Source organism: Saimiri boliviensis, chromosome 4, assembly GCF_048565385.1.
Source record: "Saimiri boliviensis isolate mSaiBol1 chromosome 4, mSaiBol1.pri, whole genome shotgun sequence".
Lineage (NCBI taxonomy): Eukaryota > Metazoa > Chordata > Mammalia > Primates > Cebidae > Saimiri > Saimiri boliviensis.
The window spans coordinates 2,704,389-2,718,091 of NC_133452.1; the positions used below are offsets into that span (position 1 = coordinate 2,704,389).

General features: G+C 49.0%; 1 pseudogene; it reads right to left on the bottom strand.

Moving 5' to 3' along the window:
* Positions 1–456: 456 nt before the first annotated feature.
* Positions 457–1,603, bottom strand: LOC120363201 (cTAGE family member 8-like; annotated as a pseudogene).
* Positions 1,604–13,703: the final 12,100 nt, after the last annotated feature.

A 13,703-nucleotide genomic window follows, 5' to 3' on the forward strand; every position in this document is an offset into this window, starting at 1 on the left:
GGGATCCCGGAGGAGGTGGGGGGAAAGGTGCTCCTCTTCTCATGTCGGTAACGTTTGTGTAATGCTCTCTGCCAAATCCTGCGTTTGGAACATCAACTGCAGAAGGATATTTCTGTAAAAATTTGAATTTCATCTCTGTGTCAGCTAATTTGTGTCTGTACTTAGCATTTTCTTTCCTTAATCCATTGATGTTTATTCCAGCAGTCCGAGCTGCCAACCAATTGTCATGTGCTTTTTTCTTAAGGATTAAAATCTGATCTTGATGAGAAAGAATCATTCTTTCCAACTCCTGTTGAAGACGTTGGGCTTGCTTTCTATACTTGTCCAGCTGGTCAGTGGTATAGTTGATATTTTCATCTTCTTTAGAACGTTTCTCTTGTCTCTCTAACTGGTAATTTTCCTCTACAGTGAATGTTTTGTAAAGTCTCCTTGTCGTTTCTTCATGTAATTCAGTCATTACTTCAAGTTTCTGTTGAAGCTTCTGATTCTCACATTCAAAATCTTTGTTTTCTGACTGCAAAGATGCTTGTTCAGATTGAAGATGTTTAATATGCTCCATAAGCTGCTTCTCTGTTTTATCAGTTTCAGACAACTGAATATTAATTTGGTTCCTTTCTCCTTCTAAACTTTTCAAAGAAGCATTTAAGTTAGCAGCATGAATCAGTTTCTTCAAAGCTCCTTTCGGAGGACCAGCTAAGGAAGCGCCACTCTCTGATTCCCTCTTCATTTCTACTTTCGAGTTATGATCGTCCATCACGTCTTCTCCAAGCACAGCAGCCCAATCTTTCATTTTCAGCAACTGTTTAGTCAGCGTCTTGATGCGCTCGTCTTTGTCATTTAGAACTTGTTCTGTGTGTACTTTGGAGTCTTCAAATATTATTTTCTGTTTATTAAGTTCACTCACTTGTTCTTTCCATACTTCAGCTTCTTGCAAAAGATGTTTCTGGCTTTCCTGAAGTTGAGAATTTTCATTTAAAGCATCTTTTATCACTATCTTCAGTTGTTCACCATTCATTTGAAATACGTTCAAGGGCATTTTGGCTTCAGCTAGTTGGGATTTCAGGGATTTTGACAGATCTTCTAGAGATTGTCTTATTTCTGAAGTATCCGCCATCAACTGATGTTGTCTAGAATGTTTGTATTTCTCTTCCTTTAACTCTTTTTTTAGATACTGGATTTCGTCCTCCATTTCAGAAATGGACCTGTTCAGCTTTTCACAGGCTGCCTCCAAACTTTGTGCTTCTGCTGCCTTTTTCTCAAAGCTAACGTCCTGTAAAGATGACTCTCTTTCATAGCCTTCATAGCTTTTTTGTAGAAAACTAAATTTTTCAAGTAATTTACATTTTTCTGTAATTTGCTCAGAAAGCTCTTCAGCAAGCTTCTTCTCTCTTCCCACATATCGCCGACTCCTGACGGATCTAAAACCTCGCCACAAAAAAAGGGGAATAGCAACAAACCCGATAACACCTGCCCATACCACTAATTCCCACGGAAAACCACCAGAATCTGATACCATGCTTTGCAGCAGCGCCGCCACAATCCCGTGTGGCTTCTCCATGGCCAGCCCCAGGTAGGGCTCGGGAGCGGCCCCAGGCTCCTACATCGCGCCGAGGCTGTTGTGGTGGTCGCCGCAGTAACCCCGGCACTTGGAATCAGTAGCCTTCAGTCTGGAACTGGAGCGGACCACCGCGGAGCCGGCCGCGGGGGGAGCTGGGGGGATGGGCGGTGGGTGGGTGCAGGGCACTGGAGAGCAGGCAGCCCCCGCCTGGAACCCAGAGCCACACGCGGCAACCGGAGCAGACCACCGCGGAGCCGGCTGCGGGGGGAGCTGGGGGGATGGGGACACCCACAGGCCTCCCAGGCCCACGCTGCCCACCCCGACTCCCGTGTCACACTTTACATCTTCAGGTGGCGCAGGTCCGGGCCTGACCCCCATTTACCTTTTTTTTTTTTTATTGGTAGTACCATATTGTGTTAATTAGCTTTTTAATAATAAGAAGATTTGCCAAGAAGAGACTGCAGATTTATGATTCTTCAAAATTGCCTTGGCCATGATTGACATTTTGCTCTTCTATGTGAATCCTACTATCAACATGTGAAGTTTCATTTAAAAAACCATTTTGGCTATTTTTTGTTTGTTTTTAGAAACAGGGTCTCACTCTGTCACCCAGGCTAGAGTGCAGGGGTGCACAGCTCACTGCAGCCTCAAAACCCTGGCCTCAAGAGCTCCTCCCACCTCAGCCTTCCAAGTAGCTAGGACTACAGGTGTGTGCCCCGACAGCGAGACATTTTGGTGTTTTGAATTGCCTTATATTTACAGGTGATTTGGGACAAATTTCCTTTTTGCATCATGAAGGTAACATTTTCCTTCTTTAAGATTCTCTTTTGTGTCCCGCACAAACATTTTGTAATTTTCTATGTTGATGTTTTGTGCATATTTTGTTTTTATTACTAGTTTTAAAGTAGCTTTTAAAAAATCACTTTTTTTTTTGACAGTGTCTCGCTGATGATAAGGCCCAGCCCTTCACAGGAGTGGCAGGAGGAGTTTGATCATATGATGCTAGCGAGAAAACATCCCTCATAAAGTGAAAATGACGTAATAGAACGATGTGGTCCTGGTGGCCGAAGGCAGTTCCCCTCTTTCCCAGCACTCCTCCGTGCTCTTGGGAGCCATTAGTCATGGCCCATCCTCTCCTGCAATCCAGCCTTTAATTAACTCTGCTCTGCTGATGGTCTTGTTAGCAAACATGACAGCAGGTTAAAAGAGGGAAAATAATTATTAGACAATCAGTGCTTTCACATTAACCCAAATAAGAGCTTATGTTTGGCAGAGAAGCTTTCAGCAAATAGAAGACGGACAAGAGCCGCCTGACCACAGGAAGAGGCCCACGGCATCTTTTCTCCTTCCTGGAGTCTGAAAAATAAGACTGAATCCACAAAATGCCATATCCTATTTAGTATTCAGAAAAACAAAGGTGCTTAATTGCTACCTCCACTATCAAAATATACTCTGCTCTCAGTTTTCTGAGCTGTATTGTCGTACATGTCATTTCAACCTCCGGAAATCCTCTATGACTGGCAGCATGTGGACCTGCCCTCCTTTAGGTAAACTGATGTTCATTGAGCTAATACTTTTATGTAGCTTCTATGTGCCAGGCCCTGGGCTAGACCTGGAAACACCACGTGGAGAAGACAGCTCAGTCCCAGACCTCAGGGTGAGGCTTGAGCTGCAAACGTCTCATCTTTAACGAAGGAGCCGGGAGGGGAGCACTGAAGGCTCAGTGCCTGGTTGCCCCGTGTTCAGGCTCTGCAGCTGTGGGCAAGATTCAGGCTTACCGCCCCAGCTTCCTCGTCTGTAAAATGGGGATAGTAGTCCCTGCCTCTTAGAGTTACTGAGGGAGTGAATCCGTTGATACATACGAGGCCCGTGGAATGATGCCTGGCACTCCTCAAGTAAAAAATAAATACCAGCTATTCATCATCAACATCATTGTTGCCAGTGTTGGTTTTCCGACATGGTAACTCTTTCCATAAGATTCAGTTGAGTCCTGACAGCAAAGCAAAGCTGTACTGACGTGGCTGAACAGAAATTATTTCAACACTTTCTTTTAAAAGCTGAGTGCTTTAAAAAAAAAAAATCAGGCTTTATTTATCTGTCAAATGATTTGTAATTGAATTCGATTACTCATTTTTTCCCGTGAATGAGATAAACAATGCTTGCTTAGACAGCAATCTTAAAATATTTGGTCAAAAATATAAATGTCATCAAATAACCCAGGAAGTGACTCTCAAAATAAAATACACTTCCAGAAACTTTTTACCATCCATTCAGAACAAAAGAAAGGATTCTCTCAATTATGCCAATTTACACATGATAAGTAAATGGCAAGAACCTCAGTGACAACCTGCGATGCTTTTCGGAGGTCTGCGTACAAAGCGACGAACGCGCTCCTGGAGTAAAGACGTCCCCTCCTGGTCTCCCTAAGTGATACTGACAGGAGGCCAGCAACCTAGAATCGAGAACTTTGAATCCCTGATCCCTGAAGAATTCACTGATAGCTGAAGAATTCACCGACCCCAATCTGTTTACCAGGTTCGTCTCCAAAGCCCTGACATGACTTGTCCGAGCTCAGGGCAGCAGCCAGCGAACCTCCCTGGGCGGGTTCAGAGTTTTGCAGACAGTCCTGCGGGTCTTTCTGAAGCTCAAGAGTATCCTACACTCCTCAGTAGTGAGGGGACCTAGCCCAGTCACAGTCTCAACGTTTACAATTGTTTGTTTTGATCGTATGTTTATGTTTGTATTTCTAACACAGATAATGAAAAGGTGACTCTTTTCTACCTGGATGTATTACACAATTTTGTGACTTTCTTTTTAGACCTGCAAGCTCAGAGGCACCTTGGTGATCCCTCAGGCTGAGTTTTTTCTTTGTGTCTCTGTTTTCTAGAAGAGCTGAGAGCACAAGAAATCTGGGAGTTAGGGAAGATATCGGGAGTGGAAAAGGAATGAGTGGGTCTGATGGAGCTGCCCGACTGTCACCTCCATCTAAATGTGGGTCCCACTAACCACAGGGCTGGAGCCATTTCAATCCAGGCAAGCTCAGGTTTTCAGTTCAGTCTCCACCAGCTGCACCATGAAATAATCACACTTTCCTCTTGAGAAGGTGGAATGGAGGCCAACTAGTCCTACCTGAAATATTTTAGTGTCTTTCATGCTCAAGTGATCAGGAGAGGCAAAGAATAGGGCAATTCCAACAGTGAGGGCAAGAAGATTGCCTGGTGTGTTCGGTGGCTAGTTCCTTTCTTTTATTCTCATTTTTAGATGGAGCAATTACCATATTTCCCGTAGCCCTTTCAAGTTTCCATCACAATTGATGGATTTAAGGTGTTAAAAATAATTCTCTAATGGTTAAAGCATCACCGAGATCAGAGCACAAACTGCCATTTCCGCCTGGAAGGGTTTCCTGCGTTTAACCTAGGAGCCCTCAGTCCTCACCACAAGGTGGGCGGTTAGACCCCCAGAGGGAAGAAAACCACAGGCATCACTGAGAACGCAGCGCACAAGCGTGCGTCAGGAGGATGGTCTGTTCTTGGGACTGGCATTGCTTGAGAAACAAAGACTTTAACTCCTTGTTCATATCTAATGACATTCACGGAAAGTCAGAAGCAAAGTTTCCCGGCCAGGGAAGACTCGCGGCACGAGACTGAAAGAGAGCTTCGAAACGATCTTGAAAATTAAAGTAATCCATCCTCACTGCTCAGGTAATTGACATGCCCTACACTTCAGCTGTCAGTGTTCCACATGGAAAACCCGCAGGCACCAGAGGCGTCTCCTCAGAAACAAATCCCCAGGCCACGATTCCAAAATGAAGACACCACTGCAGCAGCAGTGCCAAGCTGGGGAGGGCAAGGGTGGCTGGGGAGCCTGGTGTGGGCCGCTCCTCCCACTCCACACCCAGGGAAGCGCCTGCGGGCCGGGGGGCACTGGGGCCGCTGGGGCGCTGTGGCGAGGAGCAGCATGGGGAGGGGACAGGCGCAGCCCCCCAAGGAAGCCGCCCCTGGGGAGATGGGAGCACAGCCAGGCTGGCAGGGAGGCTTCCCACAGGACAGATGGAGCTGCCATGTGTCACTGATCATTAAACACACTCATTTTCAACACCCGAGCCTCTCTAGAGTCAGCGTGATGGTTATGGACGATGGGGAGGTGGTCGTGACTGGACATCCTTGCTCCTCACTAGTGACCTTGGCGAGGCTGCCGTTCCCTCCCCTGAGCCCTGGGCTTCGCCCCGCAGCGGCTTCAGCCGGCAGGGGAAGGGGCATCTCAGGCACTCTGCGCCTCCCAGATCAAAAAGAAGAGCCACAGGGTGGGGCCCGACACGGACCCTTGGGCCAGAGCCTCTGGGATGAGGACTTCTGCGCTCTGGGCTCTCCAGGGTCTTGGCCGCAAGTTAGGAACGCGGAGGGACTTGATTGCTTCCCCGTGACTCCCTCACCAGACAACCGCGCCCCGCAGCGCTTTCTCCCACAGGTCGCATCCAGTTCCGTAAATAAATGCAAGTCCTGGTTGTTGGCTGAAAACATTTGGTGGAAGCCTCCAGGTAAGATCAAAGAAAGCGAATGTCAGGCCTGTGAAACTGTCCTCAGGGTGGGAGGGAAGCCCTGGAGGCCTGGCGGGTGCTCTGTTAAAAAGTGCATGTCAGCCAAGCCCTCAGGGACACAGCAGACTTGTGCAGAAGCCACCCCTCACCCAAGGTGACCCAGCCTCCCAGACTCTCCCTGTGTTAGACTCTCCCTAGGTTAGCTGTGAAGCTCTTCCGTCCCAGGCAATCCAGACGGCGGCTCACTCCATCATCAGGGACCCCAAGGAACCAGGACCTGGTGTCCCACCATGCTCCAGGGAACCCCTGCTTTCCCACCACTCACAGCTTCCTTTTCCTGCTTTCACAGGGGTGACATTTGACAACCTGGGCCTGAATTAGCCCTTACTCTTTCTGTAAGAGAAATATTTAAGAAGTCTGAATGGTCAGAAAGATTTGACTCAGTTTCTCTGGCACCATGTTTTGTGACGAAACAGGAAGCTGTGGTGCCCATCTCCTCATCCATGGCTCTTAGCTGCAGTCATATGTAGGACTCACTCCAATTATCAAAGCAATTAAGGGCTGAGGAACACATGACTCCTCCTTCAGATCTTTCATACTACATTACTCTGATTGAACTCTGCTTTAGTCCAGGAAAGGGGCCCAATAAGGGCCCCTAGAAGAGAGGAAGAAAACTGAAGAGACTGAGCAAAAGAAGGTCAAGGGTAAAAGCGCATTTTCCTATACTAACAACCGTGAGCAACATTAACGCAGCCCTCTGAGGGAGGCACTACCACCCTCCTCATTTTATAGACAGGGAACCTGAGGCACAGAGGAAGTGAGTCATTTGCATACACTCTCAGGTCCGAACGAGATTGGTGTCACACACAGGCTGCCAGCAACCAACGCTCCCACCCCTGGACTTCACCCCAAATGGCCCAAAATAAAGCGTTCTTCCCCACACCACTGGCTTTGTCCTGGGGGAGCCCCTGAGCTCACCTCAGAAGCAGCCTCCTCCCTGCTCATGGAGTTTCCAAATTGATATTCAGCCAATACCCAATCAATACTTGTTACAGGAGAAAACCGAGCGAAGCTTGCAGTTGTATCCGTGGTCTTCAGCCGGGGTCTTCAAACATAGCACTCAGAGCACTGAGTTAGAAGATAATCATGTGTCTACATGCAGTGGCTCGCGCCTGTAATCCCAGCACTGTGAGAGGCTGAGGCAGGCGGATCCCCTGAGGTCAGGAGTTCAAGACTAGCCTGACCAACATGGTGATACCCCATCTCTACTGAAAATACAAAAATTAGCCAGGTGTGGTGGTGCATGCCTGTAATCCCAGCTAATTGGATGGCTGACGCCGGAAAATGGCTTGAACCCAGAAGGTGGATGTTGCAGTGAGCTGAGATTGCACCACACACTCCTGCCTGGGCAACACAGTGAGACTCCATCTCAAAAAAAAAAAAAAAAAAAAAAAAAAAAAATCACCTGTGTGTGTGTGTGTTCACTTAACCGGAAGTTTTTTTTGTTTGTTTGTTTGTTTTTTTAGTAATTATAAAGATGAAACTTTTCTTTTGATGTAAACATTGACCGTTGAAAGACATTTTCATAGACTGGCTTTTAAAAGTCAGTGTTAAAAAAAAAAAACTTTTAAAAAGTCAGTGTTGCTCAACATTGAACAATTGTAAGGGGATCCTTACACGACTCAGGTTTGAGACTCCAGGCACCACTGCACCCCCCGCCCGCGCTGAGGGCTGGCATTCAGCCACCCCTTCCCGTGTCTGTGCAGCCAGCCCGCCTCACCAGGAGGAGCTCCGCCTCCTCGTTTCATGGGAACACTGCATTTGGAGGATAAATAAAACCCAGCATGTTGCACGTACATCCTTTACCAAGCCCAGGCTCCAGCAATGGTGGGAGAGGATTAGCCGCTTTTGTGGAAAACTGTTTGCTGAATCAAAAGCAAAAACAACTAGATGACTAAATCGCTTCACATCTTGCTGGGCGGCAGAAGCTGTCACGTCAATGCCAATTTATTTTATCCAGAGGGCAAACGTGTCCACTTCAGAAGCCCTGGGATTTGGGTTTGCTGTCACTTCCTTCTGCCCTCAGCGTGGACGGCAGCTGCCGCCCCGTGGGGATTTTCGCTTTAGCTGCAGACGCTGGAAGCGGCTCTGAGGCATCCCTGTGGTCAGGTGGCAGCCTGCAGAGTCGGCTTCCTGGGACCCTCTGCTTGGTAACCAACTCATCCTCTTCCTGCTTGAGGGAAGAAGACCAAATTAGGAGCAGCTGCTTCCACTTCCAATCTAACAACGTAGGAGTCTGTTCGGCCAACTGTGTTTCACGAGCTTGCCAGCGCCTCCTTCGTTATAGAGACAGAGGGTTCGGCCCCCCCGGACAGAAGTGATGCCGCAGTGATGAGCTTTATGCCGTTTAACTAAATGGAAGGATGACTGGGTGAGGCATGTTGATTTAGAAATCAGACAGCTTCTCAGGTTTACCAAGGCTCCTGAAAACATGAATGTCTGGCAACCGTAGACATCTGTTCTCTAAAACACCCTTCATGGACTTTAAAGACGACCTCTCTTTCGAAGTCTCTGCTGCGTTTATTCTGGGTCATCACGCAACACCGCTGGTGAGGCCTCGATCTTCCCTTCCTCCTCCGTCAGGGACTGCGAAGGAAACAGCAACACACCTTCACCAAAATGCGGGCAAATTCATGTCCATAACGAGCAAAGGAGGGTGAGTGAATATCCCTCGGATGTCCCCAGCAGGGCACCGGGCTGCCTGGGGAAGAGAGAAAATCCCCCGTCCTGTGAGCTGAGGAAGCAGGTGGGTAGGACCTGCATTGAAGACGGGATCCCAGGCAGGGGGGACCCCGGGCCCTTCTCTTGGGGAGCAGAGAGCAGCACGTGCTGTGCTGGCTACACACTAGTCAGCACAAACCCAGAAATGAGAGATTAGCCGTCTGACAGCAAAGCTGAAGAATAAACCTCTGGTATTTATGAGGACGTTTTAGAACGGTGAGTAATGGAGAAATGTCTGCTCTTGTGAGCCAGGAAGGCTGAGCTGCAGGGAGCTGCAGCTTACAGACAGGAAAGCAAAGGACCATTAGTGGGCAGGGGTCAAAACCTACTGCTGATGGGTGGCTCCTTCCCAGAGGGCAGACAGCTGGGGTATTTTTTTTTTTTTTTTTCACGATGTCCGGCAAGAGCTTAAAGCATCCACAAGAGAAGATGGCCTCATTTCGGTAAGTGCCAGAAAAAGCACATCAGGTGAGTCAAGTTTGAAATCACGCCTAAGGTACGTTTCAGGACGTGATGACTAGTTCGTAGGATATCAGGCTCCTCTAGGTCTTCTGAATGCTTCCTCATCAGGGGACATCCCAGCTGTGTGGGCTGAGGCAGATCTTGTTCAGCCTGGGAATGAGAGTGAGCTGATCACTTCCACCTGCCGGGGCCACGGAAACGTGGAATTGTTGCTACTGATACAGGACCTTTTCAGTAACTTGAGTCTGGCTTACCCTGCTGTACAACACTTTCCCCTGGAACTTTCATCTTACACTGAAGGGGCTGAGGCTGAACATGGACATGAAGTGAGTATCGTATCTGAAAGTGAAGTCCAGGCCTCTTGACAGACAGCGTTTTCCTGGAACTCATTCGGGCAGACTCCCAGAGCACTGCTGCTGTTGGAAGGCAGACAAACCTCTATGACAGTTCTTCAGGATTGACATTGACGTACGTGTTGTCAGGCCCGAGGGCTCTCTGTGCACCTGGCTTAGAACATCTGGATAGCAAATGCATGAAGCATCTGGGCTCCTGAGCAGGGCATACCTACCGGTCACAAGGTGGCTGCAGCCTGGTGACCACCTCGTCCGCAGCCACCCTTCCCCATCACCTTTGCCACTTCCACAGCCACCCGTCCCCATCACCTTTGCCACTGCCCCGCCCTGTGCCCATGGCCTTGCTTCTCCTCTGCCCGGGATGTCCTTTAATGAAATTGCAGGTGCTGAATGTGGAGTGGAATCGCTCCCCGAAATCTTGTGACTTCACTTTGCTGAAAGGAGACAGAGGTGGATTGTAACATCGCTTCTCTTTGGAGGCTGACCCCTCTGCCTCCTGTAAGAAAGGCAAATATTTGCAAGCTCATGAAAGCTATTTAGTTCATTTTGAGAAGTTGAATTGCTTCCTGAAGTCTCGTGACTTCACTTTGCCAAAAGGCAACAGAAGTGGGCAGTGAATCATTTCTGTGTATTCAGCTGGGGCAGGATGGGGGAGGAGTTCTGATTTGCAGCATTTGCCAACTTTCAGGGTGCAAATGTTTCTCTCATGAAGACTTGAAGCTACGTTAACATCAGCCTCTCAAACTTCCTGAATGTTTAGCTGATAGGAGCCTGCTCCAGTGCACCTGACTTTGCACTGACCGGGGAGTGTGGTGCTCAAAAGACAGGCTCCTCCACCTGCCAGCTGTCGTGGAAGGCTCCCACCAGGGAAAGACCGCCACGCTGCGTGAGCACTGGGGGACCCACGGCACAGTCCAGAGATCGGCCTCATCAAATGAGCGTTTGGTTCGCCAAGTCACACGGTGTTTACAGTGCGCGTGGGCTGTTTGACCAACACAGACAGTGCCCTGTTTTCCTGTGAATTATAATGGAATTCTGATGGCAGAGTTATTTCAGACTTTTTTCTAAAAATGATGTTCATCTTCAAAGAAAGCAAAATGAGATCACAAAATCATAGAAATTGCCTTCTCTATGTTGAATATCACCAGATAAAAGGCATGCATGGCCTTTATGTTAAACCACAGGAGTACAAATCCAGGCACTGACGGGCGTTTGCACTCAGCCCATGGATTCTTCAAGAGCAATCGTGAAGTTAGATCACTCCACTTCACTGGAAACATCTTTCACAGACAGCAGAGCAAACACATGGTGTTTTTTTCTTGATGGAATGTGTAATGTGCTTTGTTAAAATCAATTAAGAATATCTGTGTTTACAACATATGACAAGACAACACGTGTTTGAAACATGAGGCAAGACCCCTTCCTCCCGCAGAGGAGCTTTCTAACGAGGCTCTCACCAGACCCCTGAGTAGGGGGAGTCCGTGAGGATGAGGATGAGCCGCTGGACTCTCCAGTGAACTGTGCGAGGCTAGGAGAATATGTTGGGAGTCCTGGGATCCATCTCTTGCCCAAACACTGAGTCACTGTGAGGCTGCGGGAAATGGCACGCACATGCCCGTCTGCCTCGTTTCTCCACCTTGCGGTGGGGCATGGTCACCTCTGTTTGCCCAGGTTAAGGAGGGGAAGGGGGAGCGCTGCAGAAATCCCCAAAGCTCACTGAATCCAGAGGCCCCGCCACCCGGGACTGTTGTCAGGTGCCTGGACAAGGGAAGCTGCTAAGGTGAGGACACGGCCCGCTCCGAGCCCGACTCCAGAGATGAGGACGCGGCCCGCTCTGAGCCGGATTCCGGGGATGAGGACGCGGCCCGCTCCGAGCCCGATTCCGGAGGGGCTTGGCTTCTGCAGGACTCAGTCATTACAGGGAGCCACAGTGACAGCCACACGCCAGGCCTGTGAGAAAAAGAAGAAAATGCCTCTGCCTGTGGCTTCCCCAACTTCCCGCAGAGGCTGCAAACGTGCAGATAAACAGGTCAGCATGTCAGTACCTGCTCTGAAGAAATGGGAAGAGTTCTTGCACCTGAAAATCACCCAGTCCCCCAGTTACCATCACACTGGCCTGCCATGGAGAACCCCGTTACCATCCAGTTACCATCACACTGGCCCGCCATGGAGAACCCCCAGTTACCATCCAGTTACCATCACACTGGCCCGCCATGAAGAACCCCCAGTTAGCATCACACTGGCCCGCCATGAAGAACCCCCAGTTACCATCACACTGGCCCGCCATGGAGAACCCCCAGTTACCATCACACTGGCCTGCCATGGAGAACCCCAAGTTACCATCACACTGGCCCACCATGGAAAACCCCCAGTTACCATCACGCTGACCCGTCATGGAGAACCCACAGTTACCATCACACTGGCCTGTCATGGAGAACCCCCAGTTACCATCACGCTGACCCATCATGGAGAACCCACAGTTACCATCACACTGGCCTGCCATGGAGAACCCCCAGTTACCATCACGCTGACCCGTCATGGAGAACCCACAGTTACCATCACACTGGCCTGCCATGGAGAACCCCCAGTTACCATCACGCTGACCCATCATGGAGAACCCACAGTTACCATCATGCTGACCCGCCATGCAAGCTTCCCAGTTATCATCATGATGGCCCACCATGAAAAATCCCCAGTTACCATTGCCCTAGCTCTCCACTCAAACCCCCTGATTACCATGTGCTGGCCCGCCATGCATATCCCCCAGATACCAGGCAGCTGGCCCACCATGCAAACCCTCCGGTTTACCAGGCACTGGCCCACCATGCTGTCCCATCCGTCTGCCTCGTGCATGCGCACACTCACCTGCTGTGACTTTTTCGGCCACAGGTGCTGCCCTGTGCACACACACACTCACACACTCTTGTTCCACTCACCGAGTTTCAGCCAATCACAGGCAGCAAACTATTCAAACCGTGTGCAAAGAGGGCAAAGGCTGAGCTATAACCGACCGGCTGTCTTTGTCCCTCCTGTTTTCTGTGCCTCGCTTTCCTTTTTTGTCAGTAAATCCTTTTCCTCCCAAGGCAGTGCCAGCGTCTCTCTGAGCCTACTCTTCTTCGGGGGCTGCCTAACTGGAGGAGCATTTTTTGCTCAATTACTCTGTTAATTTTTCTTTTCTTTTCCTTTTTTTTTAGACGGACTCTCACTCCGTTGCCCAGGCTGGAGGGCAGTGGCGCTAATCACAGCTCACTGCAGCCTCAACTCTCCCAGCGCAGGAGATTCTCCCACCTCAGCCTCCCAAGTAGCTGGGACTACAGGTGCGCACCACCACACCAGGCTGTTCTTTCTTTTTTTAATTTTTGGAGAGATGGTGTTTCTCCATGCTGCCAAGCTGATCTCAAACTCCTGGGCCCAAGCAAGCCTCCTGCCTCAGCCTCCCAAAGTGCTGGGATTACAGGCCTGAGCCACCCTGCCTGGCCTTGTCTAAGCTTTATCTTTTAACAATTGTCTCACAGACGTAACACCCGTAATTAGGAACATCATTCTGAAGCACAAAATTTAATTATATGAAGTGGAACTTAATTGAAAAGAAGACGTTCATTCTAATCTCACTGGGATATTCTGGGCTTTTTTTTACAACATGGGGTTTATGTGCTTAGGGGGCCAGATATTTTTTCTTTTTTTTACACAACCTGTTCATCACTAACAGAAGGGGCCAGAACTGCTGTTGTGAGAATTGTGTCACGAGGAAGAGATGCTTCATTTTTCTGTTCTCAAGAGAAACCACACTCCCTGCCCTCTCATCCGTGAGCCCACGTGTGGCGCTTCATCGTCGTGGGTTCACCCTGCAGATAATAACTGCTCCACGCAGCTTCAAATTTGCTGAAAGGCCCTGTTTTATCGACATATCAATGGTGCCTCTATGGAAATAAGTCTGCAATATTTGCAAGGATTTAAAATATACAACATTGCACTAGCAAAGCCTAGTGATCATGCAGTGACTTCTGTTCTG